Here is a 26,723-nt window from a genome sequence, read left to right on the forward strand (position 1 = left end):
AGTTATGGTGTTTAATCACCATTTCTTATGCATTTGGGCTTTAACACTCGGACACTTATTCCGACCCTCTTGCATGATGGCAGATATGCAATTATGGTGTTTACTTGCCACTTCTCATGCACTACGGTTTAAACACTCGGACACTTATTCGAACCCTCTTGCATGATGGCAGATATGTAATTATGGGGTTTACTTGCCATTTCTCATGCATTACCGTTTAAACACTCGGACACTTATTCGGACCCTCTTGCATGATGGCAGATATGAAATTATGGTGTTTATTTGCCATTTCTCATGCATTAGGGTTTAAATACTGGGACACTTATTCGGACCCCCTTGCATGATGGCGGATATGTAATTATTGTGTTTACTTGCCATTTGTCATGCTATAGGGTTTAAACACTCAGACACTTATTCCGACCCTCTTGCATGATGGCAAATATGTAATTATGGTGTTTACTTGCCATTACTCATGCATTAGGGTTTAAACATCGGACACTGATTCGGACCCTCTTCCATGATGGCAGATATGTAATTATGGTATTTACTTGACATTTCTCATGCATTATGGTTTAAACACTCGGACACTTATTCAGACACTTTAGCATGATGGCAGTTATGTAATTATGATGCTTAATCGCCATTTCTCACGCATTACGGTTTAAACACTCGGACACTTACTCCGACCCGCTTGCATGATGGCAGATATGTAATTATGGTGTTTACTAGCCATTTCTCAGCCATTAGGGTTTAAACACTCAGACACTTATTCAGACCCTCTTGCATGATGGCAGATATGTAATTAGGGTATTTACTTGCCATTTCTCATGCATTAGGGCTTAAACACTCGGACACTTATTCGGACCCTCTTGCATGATGGCAGATATGTAATTTTGGTGTTTGTTTTCCATTTCTCATGCGTTAGGGTTTAAACACTCGGACACTTATTCAGACCCGCTTACGTGATGGAAGACATCTAATTATGGTGTTTACTTGCCATTTCTCATGCATTAGGGCTTTAACACTCGAACACTTATTCGGACCCTCATGCATGATGTCAGATATGTAATTATGGTGTTTATTTAACATTTCTCATGCATTAGGGTTTAATTACTCAGACACTTATTCGGACCCTCTTGCATGGTGGTAGATATGTAATTGTGGTGTTTACTTGCCATTTGACATGCATTAGGGTTTAAACACTCGTTCACTTATTCGGACCCTCTTGCATGATGGCATATATGTAGTTATGGTGTTTAATCACCATTTCTCATGCATTAGGGCTTTAACACTCGGACACATATTCCGACCCTCTTGCATGATGGCAGATATGTAATTATGGTGTTTACTTGCCATTTCTCAAGCATTAGGGTTTAAACACTCGGACACTTATTCGGACCCTCTTGCATGATGGCAGATATGTAATTATGGTGTTTACTTGCCATTTCTCATGCATTAGCTTTTAAACACTCGGACACTTATTCGGACCCTCTTGCATGATGGCAGATATGAAATTATTGTGTTTATTTGCCATTTCTCATGCATTAGGGTTTAAATACAGGGACACTTATTCGGACCCCCTTGCATGATGGCAGATTTGTAATTATTGTGTTTACTTGCCATTTGTCATGCTATAGGGTTTGAACACTTGGACACTTATTCCGACCCTCTTGCGTGATGGCAAATTTGTAATTGTGGTGTCTACTTGCCATTACTCATGCGTTAGGGTTTAAACACTCGAACACTTATTTGGACCCTCTTGCATGATGGCATATGTGTAATTATGGTGTTTACTTGCCATTTCTCATACATTAGCGTTTAAACACTCGGACACTTATTCGGACCCTCTTGCACGATAGCAGATATGTAATTATGGTGTTTATTTGCCATTTCTCATGCATAGGGGGTTTACACACTCGGACACTTATTCGGACCCTCTTGCATGATGGCAGATATGTAATTATGGCGTATACCTGCCATTTCTCATGCATTAGGGTTTGAACACTCGGACACATATTCGGACCCTCTTGCATGATGGCAGATATGTAATTATAGTGTTTGTTTTCCATTTCTCTTGCATTAGGGTAATAATACTCGGTCACTTATTCACACCCTCTTGCATGATGGCAGATATCTAATTATAGTGTTTACCTGCCATTTCTCATGGATTAGGGCTTAAACACTCGGACACTTATCGGACGCTCTTGCATGATGGCAGATATGTAATTATGGTGTTTATTTGCCATTTCTCATGCGTTTGGGTTTAATCACTCGGACACTTATTCAGACCCACTTACGTGATGGCAGATATGTAATTATGGTGTTTACTTGCCATTTTTCAAGCATTAGGGCTTTAACACTCGGGCACTTACTCGGACCCTCAGGCGTGATGGCAGATATGTAATTATAGTGTTTATTTATCATTTCTCATGGGTTAGGGTATAAGCACTCAGACACTTATTCAGACCCTCTTGCAAGATGGCAGATATGTAATTATGGTGTTTACTTGACATTTCTCATGCACTTGGGTTTAAACACTCGGACACTTATTCGGACCCTCTTGCATGATGGCAGATATGTAATTATGGTGTTTAATCGCCATTTCTCATACATTAGGGTTTAAACACTCGGACACTTACTCGGACCCTCTTGCATGATGGAAGATATGTAATTATTTTGTTTATTTGCCATTTCTATTGCGTTAGGGTTTAAACACTTGGACACTTATTTAGACCCACTTACATGATGGCAGATATGTAATTATGGTGTTCACTTGCCATTTTTCATGCATTTGGGCTTTAACACTCGGACACTTATTCAGACCCGCTTACGTGATGGCAGATATGTAATTATGGTTTTTACTTGCCATTTCTCATGCATTAGGGCTTTACCACTCGAACACTTATTCGGGCCCTCATGCATGATGTCAGATACGTAACTATGGTGTTTATCTAACATTTCTCTTGCATTAGGGTTTAAACACTAAGACACTTATTCGGACCCTCTTGCATGATGGTAGATATGTAATTATGGTGCTTACTTGCCATTTCTCATGCATTAGAGTTTAAACACTCGGACACTTATTCGGACCCCCTTGCATGATGGCAGATATGTAATTATGGTGTTTAATCACTATTTCTCATGCATTAGGGATTTAAAACTCGGACACTTATTCGGACCCTCTTGCATGATGGCAGATATGTAATTATGGTGTTTACTTGCCATTTCTAATGCATTAGGGTTTAAACACTTGGACATTTATTCGCACCCTCTTGCATGATGGCAGATATGTAATTATGGTGTTTACTTGCCATATTTCAAGCATTAGGGCTAAACACTCGGGCACTTATTCGGACCCTCATGCATGATGGCAGATATGTAATTGTAGTGTTTATTTATCATTTCTCATGCGTTAGGGTTTAAACACTCAGACATTTTTTCGGACCCTCTTGCATGATGGCAGATATGTAATTATGGTGTTTACTTGCCATTTCTCATGCATTAGGGTTTAAACACTCGGACACTTATATGGACCCTCTTGCATGATGGCAGATATGTAATTATGGTGTTTAATCGCCACTTCTCAAACATTAGGGTTTAAACACACGGACACTTACTCCGACCCTCTTGCGTGATGGCAGATATGTAATTATGGTGTTTACTTGCCATTTCTCATGCATTAGGGTTTAAACACTCGGACACTTATTCGGACCCTCTTACATGATGGCAGATATGTAATTACGGTGTTTACTTGCCATTTCTCATGCGTTAGGGTTTAAACACTCGAACACTTATTTGGACCCTCTTGCATGATGGCACATGTGTAATTATGGTGTTTACTTGCCATTTCACATACATTAGCGTTTAAACACTCGGACACTTATTCGAACCCTCTTGCACGATGGCAGATATGTAATTATGGTGTTTATTTGCCATTTCTCATGCATAGGGGGTTTACACACTCAGACACTTATTCGGACCCTCTTGCATGATGGCAGATATGTAATTATGGCGTATACCTGCCATTTCTCATGCATTAGGGTTTGAACACTCGGACACATATTCGGACCCTCTTGCATGATGGCAGATATGTAATTATGGTGTTTGTTTTCCGTTTCTCTTGCATTAGGGTAATAATACTCGGTCACTTATTCAGACCCTCTTGCATGATGGCAGATATCTAATTATAGTGTTTACCTGCCATTTCTCATGGATTAGGGCTTAAACACTCGGACACTTATCGGACGCTCTTGCATGATGGCAGATATGTAATTATGGTGTTTATTTGCCATTTCTCATGCGTTTGGGTTTAATCACTCGGACACTTATTCAGACCCACTTACGTGATGGCAGATATGTAATTATGGTGTTTACTTGCCATTTTTCAAGCATTAGGGCTTCAACACTCGGGCACTTATTCGGACCCTCAGGCGTGATGGCAGATATGTAATTATAGTGTTTATTTATCATTTCTCATGTGTTAGGGTATAAGCACTCAGACACTTATTCGGACCCTCTTGCAAGATGGCAGATATGTAATTATGGTGTTTACTTGACATTTCTCATGCACTTGGGTTTAAACACTCGGACACTTATTCGGACCCTCTTGCATGATGGCAGATATGTAATTATGGTGTTTAATCGCCATTGCTCATACATTAGGGTTTAAACACTCGGACACTTACTCGGACCCTTTTGCATGATGGCAGATATGTAATTATGGTGTTTATTTGCCATTTCTATTGCGTTAGGGTTTAAACACTCGGACACTTATTTAGACCCACTTACATGATGGCAGATATGTAATTATGGTGTTCACTTGCCATTTTTCATGCATTTGGGCTTTAACACTCGCACACTTATTCAGACCCGCTTACGTGATGGCAGATATGTAATTATGGTTTTTACTTGCCATTTCTCATGCATTAGGGCTTTACCACTCGAACACTTATTCGGACCCTCTTGCATGATGGTAGATATGTAATTATGGTGCTTACTTGCCATTTCTCATGCATTAGAGTTTAAACACTCGGACACTTATTCGGACCCCCTTGCATGATGGCAGATATGTAATTATGGTGTTTAATCACTATTTCTCATGCATTAGGGATTTAAAACTCGGACACTTATTCGGACCCTCTTGCATGATGGCAGATATGCAATTATGGTGTTTACTTGCCATTTCTAATGCATTAGGGTTTAAACACTTGGACATTTATTCGCACCCTCTTGCATGATGGCAGATATGTAATTAAGGTGTTTACTTGCCATATTTCAAGCATTAGGGCTTTAACACTCGGGCACTTATTCGGACCCTCATGCATGATGGCAGATATGTAATTGTAGTGTTTATTTATCATTTCTCATGCGTTAGGGTTTAAACACTCAGACATTTTTTCGGACCCTCTTGCATGATGGCAGATATGTAATTATGGTGTTTACTTGCCATTTCTCATGCATTAGGGTTTAAACACTCGGACACTTATATGGACCCTCTTGCGTGATGGCAGATGCGTAATTATGGTGTTTAATCGCCACTTCTCAAACATTAGGGTTTAAACACACGGACACTTACTCCGACCCTCTTGCGTGATGGCAGATATGTAATTATGGTGTTTACTAGCCATTTCTCTGGCATTAGGGTTTAAACACTCGGACACTTATTCGGACCCTCTTGCAAGATGGCAGATATGTAATTATGGTGTTTACTTGCCATAATCATGCATTAGGTCTTAAACACTCGGACACTTATTCGGACGCGCTTGCATGATGGCAAATATGTAATTATGGTGTTTATTTGCCATTTCTCATGCGTCTGGGTTTAAACACTCAGTCACTTATTCAGATCCGCTTACGTGATGGCAGATATGTAATTATGGTGTTTACGTGCCATTTTTGATGCATTAGGGCTTTAACACTCGGACACTTATTCGGACCCTCATGCATGATGGCAGATATATAATTATGGTGTTTATTTATCATTTCTCATGCGTTAGGGTTTAAACACTCAGACACTTATTCGGACCCTCTAGCATGATGGCAGATATGTAATTATGGTGTTTACTTGCCATTTCTCATGCATTAGGATTTAAACAGTCGGACACTTATTCGCACCCTCTTGCATGATGGAAGATATGAAATTATGGTTTTTAATCGCCATTTCTCATGCATTACGGTTTAAACACTCGGACACTTACTCCGACCCTCTGGCATGATGGCAGATATATAATTATGGTGTTTACTAGCCATTTCTCAGGCATTAGGGTTTAAACACTCGGACACTTATTCGGACCCTCTTGCATGATGGCAGATATATAATTATGGTGTTTACTTGCCATTTCTCATGCATTAGCGTTTAAACACTCGGACACTTATTCGGACCTCTTGCATGATGGCAGATATGTAATTATGGTGTTTAGTTGCCATTTCTCATGCATTAGGGCTTAAACACTCGGACACTTATTCGGACCCTCTTGCATGATGGCAGATATGTAATTATGGTGTCTATTTGCCATCTCTCATGCATTAGGTTTTAAACACTGGGACACTTATTCGGAACCTCTTGCGTGATGGCAGATATGCAATTATGGTGTTACTTGCCATTTCTCCTGCACTAGGGCTTAAGCACTCGGACATTTTTTCGGACCCGCTTGCATGATGGCAGATATGTAATTATGGTGTTTGTTTGCCATTTCTCATGCATTAGGGTTTAAACACTCGGAGACTGATTAGGAGCCTCTTGCATGATGGCAGATATGTAATTATGGTGTTTATTTGTCATTTCTCAAGCATTAGGGTTTAAATACTGCGACACTTATTCGGACCCCTTGCATGATGGCAGATATGTAATTATGGTGTTTAGTTTCCATTTCTCTTGCATTAGGGTTTAAACACTCGGACACTTATTCAGACCCTCTTGCATAATGGCAGATATGTAAGTATGGTGTTTATTTGCCAGTTCACATGCATTAGGGTTTAAATACTCGGACATTTATTTGGACCCTCTTGCATGATGGCAGATATGTAATTATGGTGTTTACTTGCCATTTCTCATGCATTGGGGCTCAAACAGTCGGACACTTATTCGGACCCTCTTGCATGATGGCAGAAATGTAATTACGGTGTTTGTTTGCCATTTCTCATGCATTAGGGTTTAAATACTTGGACACTCGGACCCTCTTGCATGCAACAGATATGTAGTTATGGTGTTTATTTGCTATTTCTCCTGCGTTAGGGTTGAAACACTCAGACAGTTATGTAAATATGGTGTTTACGTGCCATTTTTCATGCATTAGGGATTTAACACTCGGACAGTTATTCGGACCCTCATGCATGATGGCAGATATGTAATTATGGTGTTTATTTATCATTTCTCATGCATTAGGATTCAAACACTCAGGCATTTATTCGGACCCTCTTGCATGATGGCAGATATGTAATTGTGGTGTTTAATCACCATTTCTCATGCATTAGGATTCAAACACTCGGACACTTATTCGGACCCTTGGCATGGTGGCAGATATGTAATTGTGGTGTTTAATCACCATTTCTCATGCATTATGGTTCAAACACTCGGACACTTACTCGGGCCCTCTTGCATGATGGCAGATATGTAATTATGGGGTTTACTAGCCATTTCTCTGGCATTAGGGTTTAAACACTCGGACACTTATTCGGACCCGCTTGCATGATGGCAGATATGTAATTATGGTGTTTACTTGCCATTTCTCATGCATTAGCGTTTAAACACTCGGACACTTATTCGGACCCTCTTGCATGATGGCAGATATGTAATTATGGTGTTTATTTGCCATTTCTCATGCATTAGGGTTTAAATACTGGGTCACTTATTCGGACCCCCTTGCATGATGGCAGATATATAATTATTGTGTTTATTTGCCATTTGTCATGCATTAGAGTTTAAACACTCGGACACCTTTCCGACCCTCTTGCATGATGACAGATATGTAATTATGGAGTTTACTTGCCATTTCCCATGCATTAGGGTTTAAACACTTGGACACTTATTCGGACCCTCTTGCATGATGGCAGATATGTAATTATGGTGTTTATTTGCCATTTCGCTTGCATTAGGGTATAAATACTCGGACAGTTATTCAGACGCCCTTGCATGATGGCAGATATGTAATTATGGTGTTTACTTGCCATTTCTCATGCATTAAGGCATAAACACTCGGACACTTATTCAGACGCACTTGCACGATGGCAGATATGTAATTATGGTGTTTATCTGCCATTTCTCATGCGTTAGGGTTTAGACACTCGGACACTTATTCAGACCCGCTTACGTGATGGCAGATATGTAATTATGGTGTTTACTTGCCATTTTTCATGCATTTGGGCCTTAACACTCGGACACTTATTCAGACCCGCTTACGTGATGGAAGATATGTAATGATGGTGTTTACTTGCCATTTCTCATGCATTAGGGCTTTAACACTCGAACACTTAATCGGACACTCATGCATGATCTCATATATGTAATTATGGTGTTTATTTAAAATTTCTCACGCATTAGAGTTTAAACACTCAGACACTTATTCAGACCCTCTTGCATGATGGTAGATATGTAATTATGGTGCTTACTTGCCATTTCTCGTGCATTAGGGTTTAAACACTCGGACACTTATTCGGACCCTCTTGCATGATGGCAGATTTGTAATTATGGTGTTTAATCACCATTTCTCGTGCATTAGGGCTTTAACACTCGGACACTTATTCGGACCCTCTTGCACGATGGCAGATATGTAATTATGGTGTTTACTTGCCGTTTCTCATGCATTACGGTTTAAGCAGTTGGACACTTATTCGGACCCTCTTGCATGATGGCATATATGTAATTATTGTGTTTATTTTCCATTTCTCATGCATTAGGGTTTAAACACTCGGACACTTATTCGGACCCTTTTGCATGATGGCAGATATGTAATTATGGCGTTTACTTGCCATTTCTCATGCATTAGGGTTTAAACGCTCGGACACATATTCGGACCCTCTTGCATGACGACAGATATGTAATTATGGTGTTTATTTGCCATTTCTCATGCATTAGGGTCTAAATACTCGGACACTTATTCGGACCCTCTTGCACGATGGCAGATATTTAATTATGGTGTTTACTTGCCATTTCTCATGCATTTGGGTTTAAACACTCCGACACTTATTCCGACCCTCTTGCATGATGGCAGATATGTAATTATGGTGTTTACTTGCCATTTCTCATGCATTATGGTTTAAACACTCAGACACTTATTCCGACCCTCTTGCATGATGGCAGATATGTAATTATGGTGTTTATTTTCCGTTTCTCTTGCATTAGGGTAATAATACTCAGACACTTATTCAGACCCTCTTGCATGATGGCAGATATGTAATTATAGTGTTTACCTGCCATTTCTCATGCATTAGGGCTGAAACACTCGGACACTTATTCGTATGCTCTTGCATGATGGCAGATATGTAATTATGGTGTTTATTTGCCATTTCTCATTCGTTTGGGTTTAAACACTAGGACACTTATTCAGACCCGCTTACGGGATGGCAGATATGTAATTATGGTGTTTACTTGCCATTTTTCATGCATTAGGGCTTTAACACTAGCACACTTATTCGAACCCTCATGCATGATGGCTGATATGTAATTATGGTGTTTATTTATCATTTCTCATGCATTAGGGTTTAAACACTCAGACACTTATTCGGACCCCCTTGCATGATGGCAGATATGTAATCATGGTGTTTACTTGCCATTTCTCATGCATTAAGATTTAAACACTCGGACACTTATTCGGACCCTCTTGCATGATGGCAGATATGTAATTATGGTGTTTAATCGCCATTTCTCATGCATTAGGGTTTAAACAATCAGACACTTACTCCGACCCTCTTGCATGATGGCAGATATGTAATTATGGTGTTTACTAGCCATTTCTCAGGCATTAGGGTTTAAACACTCGGACACTTATTCGGACCCTCTTGCATGATGGCAGATATGTAACTATGGTGTTTATTTGCCATTTCTGTTGCATTAGGGTATAAATACTCGGACACTTATTCATACCCTCTTGCATAATGGCAGATATTTAATTATGGTGTTTAGTTGCCATTTCTCATGCATTAGGGTTTAAACACTCGTACCCTTATTCGGACCCTCTTGCATGATGGCAGATATGTAATTATGGTGTTTACTTGTTATTTCTCATGCATTAGGGCTTAAACACTCGGACACTTATTCGGACCATCTTGCACGATGGCAGATATGTAATTATGGTGTCTATTTTCCATTTCTCATGCATTTGGGTTTAAACACTCGCACACTTATTCGGACCCTCTTGCATGATGGCAGATATGCAATTGTGGTGTTTACTTGCCATTTCTCATGCATTAGGGCTTAAACACTCGGACATTTATTCGGACCCTCTTGCATGATGGCAGATATGTAATTATGGTGTTTGTTTGACATTTCTCATGCATTAGGGTTTAAACACTCGGAGACTTATTCGGACCCTCTTGCATGATGGCAGATATGTAATTATGGTGTTTAATTGTCATTTCTCATGCATTAGGGTTTAAACACTCGGACACTTATTTGGAGCCTCTTGCATGATGACAGATATGTAAGTATGGTGTTTATTTGTTATTTCTCATGCATTAGGGTTTAAATACTGGGTCACTTATTCGGACCCCCTTGCATGATGGTAGACATGTAATTATGGTATTTACTTGCCATTTCTCGTGCATTAGGGTTTAAACACTCAGAGACTTATTCCGACCCTCTTGCATGATGGCAGATATGTAATTATGGTGTTTACTTGCCATTTCTCATGCATTAGTGTTTAAACTCTCGGACACTTATTCGGACCCTCTTGCATGATGGCAGAATGTAATTATGGTGTTTATTTGCCATTTCCCATGGGTTACGGTTTAAACACTCGGACACTTATTCAGACCCTCTTGCATGGTGGCAGATATTTAGTTATGGTGTTTACTTGTCATTTCCCATGCATTAGGGCTTAAACACTCGGACCCTTATTCGGGCCCTCTTGCATGATGGCAGATATGTAATTATGGTGTTTACTTGTCATTTCTCATGCATTCGGGCTTAAACACTCGGACACTTATTCGGACCCTCTTGCATGATGGCAGATACGTAATTATGGTGTTTACTTGCCATTTCTCATGCATTAGGGTTTAAACACTCGGACACTTATTCTGACCCTCTTGCATGATGGCAGATATGTAATTATGGTGCTTACTTGCCATTTCTCATGCATTAGGGTTTCAACACTCCGACACTTATTCGCGCCCTCTTGCATGATGGCAGATATGCAATTATGGTGTTTATTTTCCATTTCCCTTGCATTAGGGTAATAAAACTCGGACAATTATTCAGACCCTCTTGCATGATGGCAGATATGTAGTTATGGTGTTTACTTGCCATTTCTCATGCATTTGGTCTTAAACACTCGGAAACTTATTCTGACCCTCTTGCATGATGGCAGATATGTAATTATGGTGTTTATTTGCCATTTCTCATGAGTTTGGGTTTAAACACTCGGACACTTATTCGGACCCGCTTACGTGATGGCAGATATGTAATTATGGTGTTTACTATCCATTTTTCATGCATTAGTGCTTTAACACTCGGACACATATTCGGACCCTCTTGCATGACGACAGATATGTAATTATGGTGTTTATTTGCCATTTCTCATGCATTAGGGTCTAAATACTCGGACACTTATTCGGACCCTCTTGCACGATGGCAGATATTTAATTATGGTGTTTACTTGCCATTTCTCATGCATTTGGGTTTAAACACTCCGACACTTATTCCGACCCTCTTGCATGATGGCAGATATGTAATTATGGTGTTTACTTGCCATTTCTCATGCATTATGGTTTAAACACTCAGACACTTATTCCGACCCTCTTGCATGATGGCAGATATGTAATTATGGTGTTTATTTTCCGTTTCTCTTGCATTAGGGTAATAATACTCAGACACTTATTCAGACCCTCTTGCATGATGGCAGATATGTAATTATAGTGTTTACCTGCCATTTCTCATGCATTAGGGCTGAAACACTCGGACACTTATTCGTATGCTCTTGCATGATGGCAGATATGTAATTATGGTGTTTATTTGCCATTTCTCATTCGTTTGGGTTTAAACACTAGGACACTTATTCAGACCCGCTTACGGGATGGCAGATATGTAATTATGGTGTTTACTTGCCATTTTTCATGCATTAGGGCTTTAACACTAGCACACTTATTCGGACCCTCATGCATGATGGCTGATATGTAATTATGGTGTTTATTTATCATTTCTCATGCATTAGGGTTTAAACACTCAGACACTTATTCGGACCCCCTTGCATGATGGCAGATATGTAATCATGGTGTTTACTTGCCATTTCTCATGCATTAAGATTTAAACACTCGGACACTTATTCGGACCCTCTTGCATGATGGCAGATATGTAATTATGGTGTTTAATCGCCATTTCTCATGCATTAGGGTTTAAACAATCAGACACTTACTCCGACCCTCTTGCATGATGGCAGATATGTAATTATGGTGTTTACTAGCCATTTCTCAGGCATTAGGGTTTAAACACTCGGACACTTATTCGGACCCTCTTGCATGATGTCAGATATGTAACTATGGTGTTTATTTGCCATTTCTGTTGCATTAGGGTATAAATACTCGGACACTTATTCATACCCTCTTGCATAATGGCAGATATTTAATTATGGTGTTTAGTTGCCATTTCTCATGCATTAGGGCTTAAACACTCGTACCCTTATTCGGACCCTCTTGCATGATGGCATATATGTAATTATGGTGTTTACTTGTTATTTCTCATGCATTAGGGCTTAAACACTCGGACACTTATTCGGACCATCTTGCACGATGGCAGATATGTAATTATGGTGTCTATTTTCCATTTCTCATGCATTTGGGTTTAAACACTCGCACACTTATTCGGACCCTCTTGCATGATGGCAGATATGCAATTGTGGTGTTTACTTGCCATTTCTCATGCATTAGGGCTTAAACACTCGGACATTTATTCGGACCCTCTTGCATGATGGCATATATGTAATTATGGTGTTTGTTTGACATTTCTCATGCATTAGGGTTTAAACACTCGGAGACATATTCGGACCCTCTTGCATGATGGCAGATATGTAATTATGGTGTTTAATTGTCATTTCTCATGCATTAGGGTTTAAACACTCGGACACTTATTTGGAGCCTCTTGCATGATGACAGATATGTAAGTATGGTGTTTATTTGTTATTTCTCATGCATTAGGGTTTAAATACTGGGTCACTTATTCGGACCCCCTTGCATGATGGTAGACATATAATTATGGTATTTACTTGCCATTTCTCGTGCATTAGGGTTTAAACACTCAGAGACTTATTCCGACCCTCTTGCATGATGACAGATATGTAATTATGGTGTTTACTTGCCATTTCTCATGCATTAGTGTTTAAACTCTCGGACACTTATTCGGACCCTCTTGCATGATGGCAGAATGTAATTATGGTGTTTATTTGCCATTTCCCATGGGTTACGGTTTAAACACTCGGACACTTATTCAGACCCTCTTGCATGGTGGCAGATATTTAGTTATGGTGTTTACTTGTCATTTCCCATGCATTAGGGCTTAAACACTCGGACCCTTATTCGGGCCCTCTTGCATGATGGCAGATATGTAATTATGGTGTTTACTTGTCATTTCTCATGCATTCGGGCTTAAACACTCGGACACTTATTCGGACCCTCTTGCATGATGGCAGATACGTAATTATGGTGTTTACTTGCCATTTCTCATGCATTAGGGTTTAAACACTCGGACACTTATTCTGACCCTCTTGCATGATGGCAGATATGTAATTATGGTGCTTACTTGCCATTTCTCATGCATTAGGGTTTCAACACTCCGACACTTATTCGCGCCCTCTTGCATGATGGCAGATATGCAATTATGGTGTTTATTTTCCATTTCCCTTGCATTAGGGTAATAAAACTCGGACAATTATTCAGACCCTCTTGCATGATGGCAGATATGTAGTTATGGTCTTTACTTGCCATTTCTCATGCATTTGGTCTTAAACACTCGGAAACTTATTCTGACCCTCTTGCATGATGGCAGATATGTAATTATGGTGTTTATTTGCCATTTCTCATGCGTTTGGGTTTAAACACTCGGACACTTATTCGGACCCGCTTACGTGATGGCAGATATGTAATTATGGTGTTTACTATCCATTTTTCATGCATTAGTGCTTTAACACTCGGACACATATTCGGACCCTCATGCATGATGGCAGATATATAATTATGGTGTTTATTTGTCATTTCTCATGCATCAGGGTTTAAACACTCAGACACTTATTCGGACCCTCATGCACGATGGCAGATATGTAATTATGGTGTTTACTTGCCATTTCTCATGCATTAGGGTTTAAACACTCGGAAACCTATTCGCACCCTCTTGCATGATGGCAGATATGTAATTATGGTGTTTACTTGCCATTTCTCATGCATTATGGTTTAAACACTCAGACACTTATTCCGACCCTCTTGCATGATGGCAGATATGTAATTATGGTGTTTATTTTCCGTTTCTCTTGCATTAGGGTAATAATACTCAGACACTTATTCAGACCCTCTTGCATGATGGCAGATATGTAATTATAGTGTTTACCTGCCATTTCTCATGCATTAGGGCTGAAACACTCGGACACTTATTCGTATGCTCTTGCATGATGGCAGATATGTAATTATGGTGTTTATTTGCCATTTCTCATTCGTTTGGGTTTAAACACTAGGACACTTATTCAGACCCGCTTACGGGATGGCAGATATGTAATTATGGTGTTTACTTTCCATTTTTCATGCATTAGGGCTTTAACACTAGCACACTTATTCGGACCCTCATGCATGATGGCTGATATGTAATTATGGTGTTTATTTATCATTTCTCATGCATTAGGGTTTAAACACTCAGACACTTATTCGGACCCCCTTGCATGATGGCAGATATGTAATCATGGTGTTTACTTGCCATTTCTCATGCATTAAGATTTAAACACTCGGACACTTATTCGGACCCTCTTGCATGATGGCAGATATGTAATTATGGTGTTTAATCGCCATTTCTCATGCATTAGGGTTTAAACAATCAGACACTTACTCCGACCCTCTTGCATGATGGCAGATATGTAATTATGGTGTTTACTAGCCATTTCTCAGGCATTAGGGTTTAAACACTCGGACACTTATTCGGACCCTCTTGCATGACGGCAGATATGTAACTATGGTGTTTATTTGCCATTTCTGTTGCATTAGGGTATAAATACTCAGACACTTATTCATACCCTCTTGCATAATGTTAGATATTTAATTATGGTGTTTAGTTGCCATTTCTCATGCATTAGGGCTTAAACACTCCTACCCTTATTCGGACCCTCTTGCATGATGACAGATATGTAATTATGGTGTTTACTTGTTATTTCTCATGCATTAGGGCTTAAACACTCGGACACTTATTCGGACCATCTTGCACGATGGCAGATATGTAATTATGGTGTCTATTTTCCATTTCTCATGCATTTGGGTTTAAACACTCGCACACTTATTCGGACCCTCTTGCATGATGGCAGATATGCAATTGTGGTGTTTACTTGCCATTTCTCATGCATTAGGGCTTAAACACTCGGACATTTATTCGGACCCCCTTGCATGATGGCAGATATGTAATTATGGAGTTTGTTTGACATTTCTCATGCATTAGGGTTTAAACACTCGGAGACTTATTCGGACCCTCTTGCATGATGGCAGATATGTAATTATGGTGTTTAATTGTCATTTCTCATGCATTAGGGTTTAAACACTCGGACACTTATTTGGAGCCTCTTGCATGATGACAGATATGTAAGTATGGTGTTTATTTGTTATTTCTCATGCATTAGGGTTTAAATACTGGGTCACTTATTCGGACCCCCTTGCATGATGGTAGACATGTAATTATGGTATTTACTTGCCATTTCTCGTGCATTAGGGTTTAAACACTCAGAGACTTATTCCGACCCTCTTGCATGATGGCAGATATGTAATTATGGTGTTTACTTGCCATTTCTCATGCATTAGTGTTTAAACTCTCGGACACTTATTCGGACCCTCTTGCATGATGGCAGAATGTAATTATGGTGTTTATTTGCCATTTCCCATGGGTTACGGTTTAAACACTCGGACACTTATTCAGACCCTCTTGCATGGTGGCAGATATTTAGTTATGGTGTTTACTTGTCATTTCCCATGCATTAGGGCTTAAACACTCGGACCCTTATTCGGGCCCTCTTGCATGATGGCAGATATGTAATTATGGTGTTTACTTGTCATTTCTCATGCATTCGGGCTTAAACACTCGGACACTTATTCGGACCCTCTTGCATGATGGCAGATACGTAATTATGGTGTTTACTTGCCATTTCTCATGCATTAGGGTTTAAACACTCGGACACTTATTCTGACCCTCTTGCATGATGGCAGATATGTAATTATGGTGCTTACTTGCCATTTCTCATGCATTAGGGTTTCAACACTCCGACACTTATTCGCGCCCTCTTGCATGATGGCAGATATGCAATTATGGTGTTTATTTTCCATTTCCCTTGCATTAGGGTAATAAAACTCGGACAATTATTCAGACCCTCTTGCATGATGGCAGATATGTAGTTATGGTGTTTACTTGCCATTTCTCATGCATTTGGTCTTAAACACTCGGAAACTTATTCTGACCCTCTTGCATGATGGCAGATATGTAATTATGGTGTTTATTTGCCATTTCTCATGCGTTTGGGTTTAAACACTCGGACACTTATTCGGACCCGCTTACGTGATGGCAGATATGTAATTATGGTGTTTACTATCCATTTTTCATGCATTAGTGCTTTAACACTCGGACACATATTCGGACCCTCATGCATGCTGGCAGATATATAATTATGGTGTTTATTTGTCATTTCTCATGCATCAGGGTTTAAACACTCAGACACTTATTCGGACCCTCTTGCACGATGGCAGATATGTAATTATGGTGTTTACTTGCCATTTCTCATGCATTATGGTTTAAACACTCGGAAACCTATTCGCACCCTCTTGCATGATGGCAGATATGTAATTATGGTGTTTACTCGCCATTTCTCATGTATTAGGTTTTAAACACTCGGACACTTACTCCGACCCTCTTGCATGATGGCAGATATATAATTATGGTGTTTACTAGCCATTTCTCAGGCATTAGGGTTTAAACACTCGGACACTTATTCGGACCCTCTTGCATGATGGCAGATATGTAATTAAGGTGTTTACTTGCCATTTCTCATGCATTAGCGTTTAAACACTCGGACACTTATTCGGACCCTCTTGCATGATGGCAGAATGTCATTATGGTGTTTTTTTGCCATTTCCCATGCATTACGGTTTAAACACTAGGACACTTATTCAGACCCACTTGTGTGATGGCAAATATGTAGTTATGGTGTTTACTTGCCATTTCCCAGGCATTAGGGCTGAAACACTCGGACACTTATTCGGTCCCTCTTGCTGGTTGGCAGATATGTAATTATGGTGTTTACTTGTCATTTCCCATGCATTAGGGCTTAAACACTGGGACACTTATTCGGACCCTCTTGCATGATGGAATATATGTAATTATGGTGTCTATTTGCCATTTCTCATGCATTAGGGTTTAAACACTCGGACACTTATTCGGAACCTCTTGCATGATTGTAGATATGCAATTATGGTGTTTACTTGCCATTTCTCATGCATTAGGGCTTAAACACTCGGACATTTATTCGGACCCTCTTGCATGATGGCAGATATGTAATTATGGTGTTTGTTTGCCATTTCTCATGCATTAGGGTTTAAACACTCGTGGACTTATTCGGACCCTCTTGCATGATGGCAGATATGTAATTATGGTGTTTAATTGTCATTTCTCATCCATTAGGGTTTAAACACTCGGACACTTATTTGGACCTTCTTGCATGGTGGCAGATATGTAATTATGGTGTTTATTTGTCATTTCTCATGCATTAGGGTTTAAATACAGCGACACTTATTTGGACCCCTTGCATGACGGCAGATATGTAATTATGGTGTTTAATTGCTATTTCTCTTGCATTAGGGTTTAAACACTCGGACACTTATTCGAACCCTCTTGCATGATGGCAGTTATGTAATTATGGTGTTGATTTTCCATTTCTCTTGCATTAGGGTAATAATACTCGGACACGTATTCAGACCCTATTGCATGATGGCAGATATGTAATTATGGTGTTTACTTGCCATTTCTCATGCATTAGGGCTTAAACACTCGGACACTTATTCTGACGCTCTTGCATGATGGCAGATATGTAATTATGGTGTTTAATTGCCATTTCTCATGCGTTAGGGTTTAAACACTCGGACACTTATTCAGACCCGCTTACATGATGGCAGATATGTAACTATGGTGTTTACTTGGCATTTTTCATGCATTAGGGCTTTAACACTCGGACACTTATTCAGACCCACATGCATGATGGCAGATATGTAATTATGGTGTTTATTTATCATTTCTCATGCATTAGGGTTTAAACACACGGACACTTATTCGGACCCTTTTGCATGGTGGCAGCTATGTGATTATGGTGTTTAATCGCCATTTGTCATGCATTAGGGTTTATACACTCGGACACTTACTCAGACCGTCTTGCATGATGGCAGATATGTAATTATGGTGTTTACTTGCCATTTCTCGTGCATTAGCGTTTAAACACTCGGACACTTATGCGGACCCTCTTGCATGATGGCAGATATGTAATTATGGTGTTTATTTGCCATTTCTCATGCATTAGGGTTGAAATACTGGGGCACTTATTCGGACCCCCTTGCATGATTGCAGATATATGATTATTGTGTTTGTTTGCCATTTGTCATGCACTAGGGTTTAAACACTCGGACACTTATTCCGACCCTTTTGCATGATGGCAGATGTGTAATTATGGTGTTTACTTGCCATTTCCCATGCATTAGGGTTTAAACACTCGGGCACTGTAGACACCCCATTTTTGACCGACCTTGAGACTCAGATGTCACCAGTTGAGCACTTGGTGATATTGCATGTTGTGCTTGTTCAGAAGTCTCAGAGTCGCGGCTGCGAGCCCTGCCTCCGGACTTCCGAACCCTCTTCTGTGCCTTGCCTCGGTTTGCGAACCAGACTCGGTTTTCTCCGTTTCTTTTCCTGAGGGGAAGGAGAGGTCCCGTAGACCATCTCTCAGTGGCCGTGGGCTACATTTTGGGGCCGCAGGCCATTTTGCCCATTTCGGAGTCCGGTTTTCGGTTTTTCGGGATCGTTGGCCATGTGCCCCGGTTCGGGACTGCTTAACCATCTCCATTTGCTCTGATTTTTGGTATACATCTTATTTTCTCCCTTTTGAGGGACACTGGGGTCTGAGAAACACACTTCGTGGCCGAACGCCACTTTCGGTGTTTAACGGGCAGTTTCCGGGGCCCCGAACTGCGTGTTTTGGCCCCCGAACATTCGTTTTGCATCGGTTTTCATTCATTTTTGGCAGGTACCTCTGTTTCATCACTAGGAAGGTCATGGAAGGGTGGGAGGCCAGCAATTGTTTCAACAACCAGTTCTTTACTCCTCCGGCGCCCTCCGACACCCGTTTTTCGCACTTCCGGGCCAATGTTGAACACCTTGGAGCCATTTTCTTCAAACCCAAACCACATATTTGTGTTGTACACACATAGGAGGACCCTAAAAGTTCATGGCCGGCCATTAATTCCACTTGACCCTTTTGAACCCCTCCTTCCGAGCCAATGTTGAACACCCTTGGGCCACTTTCTTGAACTTTGAACCACATATTTGTGTTGTACACACATGGGAGGACCCTAAAAGTTTATGGCCGGCCATTAATTCCATTTGACCCTTTTGAACCCCTCCTAAAATTGGCTTGTTCTCTCTCCTGTTTTAGAGTTTCCAAATTCGAACCACAGGGTTGTGAAGAGGAGACCTGGGAGGCCACCAATATGTGGTGGCCGGCCACTATTTCAAGTTGACCTTTTTGACCCCTAGCTGGCCGGCTAGGGGGGGTGGCCGGCCGGCCACCTGCAGCAAAAGTAAGGGGCCGGCCATGTTCCTCGTGCTTGGTACTTTACAGCTATGCAGCTGTTTCCCCCAGAAAATATCCCAATCCGGGGGATATTTTGTGGGGGAAAGCTTACCTCCTTTTTGCCCCACCTTTACACCCTCCTTTTGGTCCTTATAACCAGCTGCCATTGTTTATTTTGGGGGTTAGAAAATTTGTTCTTCAAGCCTCAAGATCCATATCTCCCTCCATCCTTCTCATTTCCCTAAAAAACCTTAAGTCCTACACATTGTTTTCTTCATCACCACCAAGCTCTACCATCACCACTTCATTTCCAGAAACAAGGAGGGCTTCTCAAAGGCTAAAGGAGCTGCAAATTGGTCCAAGAAGCAACAAAAGCTTTAGTCTTCAAGGGTGAGTGACATTTCTCCTCTTTTGACCCTTTTTCTTGATCCATTTATAAGCCCTATATGCTTTTTGTTTCAAGCTCCGGCCCTAACTGAAAGTGGCCCTCTTTTGAGCTCATTTTCACTTTTCATTCAGGACTCAACCCTGTTTGAGTCCTCCATGATGCACTTGCTTCATTGATCCTCTTATATGTCATAATCTTGCATGCTATTTTTGGCCCATGAGTAATCTGTTTTTGAGCATGATGTAATCTGTGAATGTGCTTATTTTGCGTCCTTCTTCAACATTGTTGAAGGGCCCCTCACCATTTTATGCCTCCATGTGCCACTTGTAGTTATATCCCTTATTTGGCCCCCATTTTTGCATAAATTGGCAGCCTACCATGCTTTCGTTTTTGGCCATTTTACAGTTCTGAAAATAGTCTTATTTTAGTCCATTATTCATGTTTCATTTAGGTCCTTTAATGGTTTGGGACCTCCATATGCCACTTCATGTTATATCCCTTATTTGGTCCCCATTCTTGCATGTTTTGTTAGCCTAACATGCTTTCGTTTTTGGCCATTTTACAGTTCTGAAAATAGTCTTATTTTGGTCCATTCTTGATGTTTCATTTAGGTCCTTTCATGGTTTGGGACCTCCATATGCCACTTCATGTTATATCCCTTATTTGGTCCCCATTCTTGCATGTTTTGTTAGCCTATCATGCTTTTGTTTTTGGCCATTTTACAGTTCTGAAAATAGTCTTATGATGGCAGATATGTAATTATGGTGTTTACTTGCCATTTGTCATGCATTAGGGCTTAAACATCCGGACACATATTCGGACCCCCTTGCATGATGGCAGATATGTAATTTTGGTGTTTATCTACCATTTCTCATGCATTAGGGCTTTAACACTCGGCCACTTATTCAGACCCGCTTACGTGATGGCAGATATGTAACTATGGTGTTTACTCGCCATTTCTCATGCATTAGGGCTTTAACACTCGAACACTTATTCGGACCCTCATGCATGATCTCAGATATGTAATTATGGTGTTTATTTAACATTTCTCATGCATTAAGGTTTAAACACTCAGACACTTATTCGGACCCTCTTGCATAATGGTAGATATGTAATTATGGTGCTTACTTGCCATTTCTCATTCATTAGGGTTTAAACACTCGGACACTTATTCGGACCCTCTTTCATGATGGCTGATATGTAATTATGGTGTTTACTTGCCATTTCTGATGCATTAGGGTTTAATCACACGGACACTTATTCGGACCCTTTTGCATGGTGGCAGCTATGTAATTATGGTGTTTAATCGCCATTTCTCATGCATTAGGGTTTAAACACTCGGACACTTACTCGGACCGTCTTGCATGATGGCAGATATGCAATTATGGTGTTTACTAGCCATTTCTCAGGCATTATGGTTTAAACACTCGGACACATATTCGGACCCGCTTGCATGATGGCAGATATATAATTATTGTGTTTACTTGCCATTTATCATGCATTACGGTTTAAACAGTCGGACACTTATTCGGACCCTCTTGCATTATGGCAGATATGTAATTATGGTGTTTATTTGCCATTTCTCATGCATTACGGTTTAAATACTGGGTCACTTATTCAGAACCCCTTCCATGATTGCAGATATATAATTATTGTGTTTATTTGCCATTTGTCATGCACTAGGGTTTAAACACTCGGACACTTAACCGACCCTCTTGCATGATGGCAGATATGTAATTATGGTGTTTACTTCCCATTTCCCATGCATTAGGGTTTAAACACTCAGACACTTATTCGGTCACTCTTGCATGATGGCAGATATGTAATTATGGTGTTTAGTTGCCATTTCGTTTGCATTAGGGTATAAATACTCGGACACTTATTCGGATGCTCTTGCATGATGGCAGATATGTAATTATGGTGTTTATTTGCGATTTCTCATGCGTTAGGGTTTAAACACTCGGACACTTATTCAGAGCCGCTTACGTGATGGCAGTTATGTAATTATGGTGTTTACTTGCCATTTTTCATGCATTAGGGCTTTAACACTCGGACACTTATTCAGACCCGCTTACATGATGGCAGATATGTAATTATGGTGTTTACTTGCCATTTCTCATGTATTAGGGCTTAAACAACCGGAAACTTATTCGGACCCTCTTGCATGATGGCAGATATGTAATTATGGTGTTTATTTTCCATTTCTCTTGCATTAGGGTGATAATACTCGGACACTTATTCAGACCCGCTTACGTGATGGTATATATGTAATTATGGTGTTTACTTGCCATTTCTCTTGCATTAGGGCTTTAACACTCGAACACTTATTCGGACCCTCATGCATGATCTCAGATATGTAATTATGGTGTTTATTTAACATTTCTCATGCATTAAGGTTTAAACACTCAGACACTTATTCGGACCCTCTTGCATAATGGTAGATATGTAATTATGGTGCTTACTTGCCATTTCTCATGCATTAGGGTTTAAACACTCGGAGACTTATTCGGACCCTCTTGCATGATGGAAGATATGTAATTATGGTGTTTATTTGCCGTTTCTGATGCATTAGAGTTTAATCACATGGACACTTATTCGGACCCTTTTGCATGGTGGCAGCTATGTAATTATGGTGTTTAATCGCCATTTCTCATGCATTAGGGTTTAAACACTCGGACAATTACTCGGACCGTCTTGCACGATGGCAGATATGTAATTATGGTGTTTACTAGCCATTTCTCAGGCATTAGGGTTTAAACAGTCGGACACTTATTCAGACCCGCTTGCATGATGGCAGATATGTAATTATGGTGTTTACTTGCCATTTCTATGCATTAGCGTTTAAACACTCGGACACTTATTCGGACCCTCTTGCATGATGGCAGATATGTAATTATGGTGTTTATTTGCCATTTCTCATGCATTAGGCTTTAAATACTGGGTCACTTATTCGGACCCCCTTGCATGATTGCAGATATATAATTATTGTGTTTATTTGCCTTTTGCCGTGCACTAGGGTTTAAACACCCGGACACTTATTCCGACCCTCTTGCATGATGGCAGATATGTAATTATGGTGTTTACCTGCCATTTCCCATGCATTAGGGTTTAAACACTCGGACACTTATTCGGACCCTCTTGCATGATGGCAGATATGTAATTATGGTGTTTATTTGCCATTTCGCTTGCATTAGGGTATAAATACTCGAAAACTTGTTCGGATGCTCTTGCATGATGGCAGATATTTAATTATGGTGTTTATTTTCCATTTCTCATGCGTTAGGGTTTAAACACTCGGACACTTATTCAGACCCGCTTACGTGATGGCAGATATATAATTATGGTGTTTACTTGCCATTTTTCATGCATTAGGGCTTAAACACTCGGACACTTACTCAGACCCGCTTACGTGATGGTAGATATGTAATTATGGTGTTTACTTGCCATTTCTCATGCTTTAGAGTTTTAACACTCGAACACTTATTCGGACCCTCATGCATGATCTCAGATACGTAATTATGGTGTTTATTTAACGTTTCTCACGCATTAGGGTTTAAACACTCAGACACTTAATCGGATCCTCTTGCATGATGGTAGATATGTAATTGTGGTGCTTACTTGCCATTTCTCATGCATTAGGGTTTAAACACTCGGACACTTATTCGGACCATCTTGCATGATGGCAGATATGTAATTATGGTGTTTAATCACCATTTCTCGTGCATTAGGGCTTTAACTCTCGGGCACTTATTCGTACGCTCTTGCATGATGGCAGATATGTAATTATGGTGTTTATTTGCCATTTCTCATACGTTAGGGTTTAAACACTCAGACACTTATTCAGACCCGCTTACGTGATGGCAGATATGTAATTATGGCGTTTACTTGCCATTTTTCATGCATTAGGGCTTTAACACTCGGACACTTATTCCGACCCGCTTACGTGATGGCAGATATGTAATTATGGTGTTTAGTTGCCATTTCTCATGCATTATGGCTTTAACACAAGAACACTTATTCGGACCGTCATGCAGAATCTCAGATATGTAATTATGGTGTTTATTTAACATTTCTCATTAATTAAGGTTTAAACACTCAGACACTTATTCGGACCCTCTTGCATGGTGGTAGATATGTAATTATGGTGCTTACTTGCCATTTCTCATGCGTTAGGGTTTAAACACTCGGAGACTTATTCGGACCCTCTTGCACGATGGCAGATATGTAATTATGGTGTTTATTTGCCATTTCTAATGCATTAGAGTTTAATCACACGGACACTTATTCGGACCCTTTTGCATGGTGGCAGCTATGTAATTATGGTGTTTAATCGCCATTTCTCATGCATTAGGGTTTAAACACTCGGACACTTACTCGGACCGTCTTGCATGATGGCAGATATTTAATTATCGTGTTTACTAACCATTTCTCAGGCATTAGGGTTTAAACACTCGGACACTTATTCGGACCCGCTTGCATGATGGCAGATGTGTAATTATGGTGTTTACCTGCCATTTCTATGCATTAGCGTTTAAACACTCGGACACTTATTCGGACCCTCTTGCATGATGGCAGATATGTAATTATGGTGTTTATTTGCCATTTCTCATGCAATAGGCTTTAAATACTGGGTCACTTATTCGGACCCCCTTGCATGATTGCAGATATATAATTATTGTGTTATTTGCCATATGCCATGCACTAGGGTTTAAACACTCGGACACTTATTCCGACCCTCTTGCATGATGGCAGATATGTAATTATGGTGTTTACTTGCCATTTCCCATGCATTACGGTTTAAACACTCGGACAGTTATTCGGACCCTCTTGCATGATGGCAGATATGTAATTGTGGTGTTTATTTGCCATTTCTCATGCGTTACGGTTTAAACACTCGGACACTTATTCAGACCCGCTTACGTGATGGCAGATATGTAATTATGGTGTTTACTTGCCATTTTTCATGCATTAGGGCTTTAACACTCGGACACTTATTCAGACCCGCTTACGTGATGGCAGATATGTAATTATGGTGTTTACTTGCCATTTCTCATCCTTTAGAGTTTTAACACTTGAACACTTATTCGGACCCTCATGCATGATCTCAGATATGTAATTTTGGTGTTTATTTAACATTTCTCATGCATTAGGGTTTAAACAGTCAGACACTTATTCGGATCCTCTTGCATGATGGTAGATATGTAATTATGGTGCTTACTCGCCATTTCTCATGCATTAGGGTTTAAACACTCGGACAATTATTCGGACCATCTTGCATGATGGCAGATATGTAATTATGGTGTTTAATCACCATTTCTCGTGCATTAGGGCTTTAACTCTCGGACTCTTTTTCGGACGCTCTTGCATGATGGCAGATATGTAATTATGGTGTTTACTTGCCATTTCTCATGCATTAGGGTTTACGCACTTGGACACTTATTCGGACCCACTTGCATGATGGCAGATATGTAATTATGGTGTTTATTTGCCATTTCTCAGGCATTAGTGTTTAAACACTCGGACACTTATTCGGACCCTTTTGTATGATGGCAGATATGTAATTGTGGCGTTTACTTGCCATTTCTCAAGCATTAGGGTTTAAACACTCAGACACATATTCGGACCCTCTTGCACGATGGCAGATATGTAATTATGGTGTTTATTTGCTCTTTCTCATGCATTAGGGTCTAAATACTGGGACACTTATTCGGACGCGCTTGCATGATGGCAGATATGTAATTATGGTGTTTACTTGCCATTTCTATGCATTAGCGTTTAAACACTCGGACACTTATTCGGACCCTCTTGCATGATGGCTGATATGTAATTATGGCGTTTATTTGCCATTCGTCATGCATTAGGGTTTAAATACTGGGTCACTTATTCGAACCCCCTTCCATGATTGCAGATATATAATTATTGTGTTTATTTGCCATTTGCCTGGCACAAGGGTTTAAACACTCGAACACTTATTCGGACTCTCTTGCATGATGGCAGATGTGTAATTATAGTGTTTATTTTCCATTTCTCTTGCATTAGGGTAATAATACTTGGACACTTATTCAAACCATCTTGCATGATGGCAGATATGTAATTATGGTGTTTACTTACCATTTCTCATG

Source organism: Camellia sinensis, unplaced genomic scaffold (assembly GCF_055761805.1).
Source record: "Camellia sinensis isolate YWXY unplaced genomic scaffold, ASM5576180v1 Unanchor6, whole genome shotgun sequence".
NCBI classification, from domain to species: Eukaryota; Viridiplantae; Streptophyta; class Magnoliopsida; order Ericales; family Theaceae; genus Camellia; species Camellia sinensis.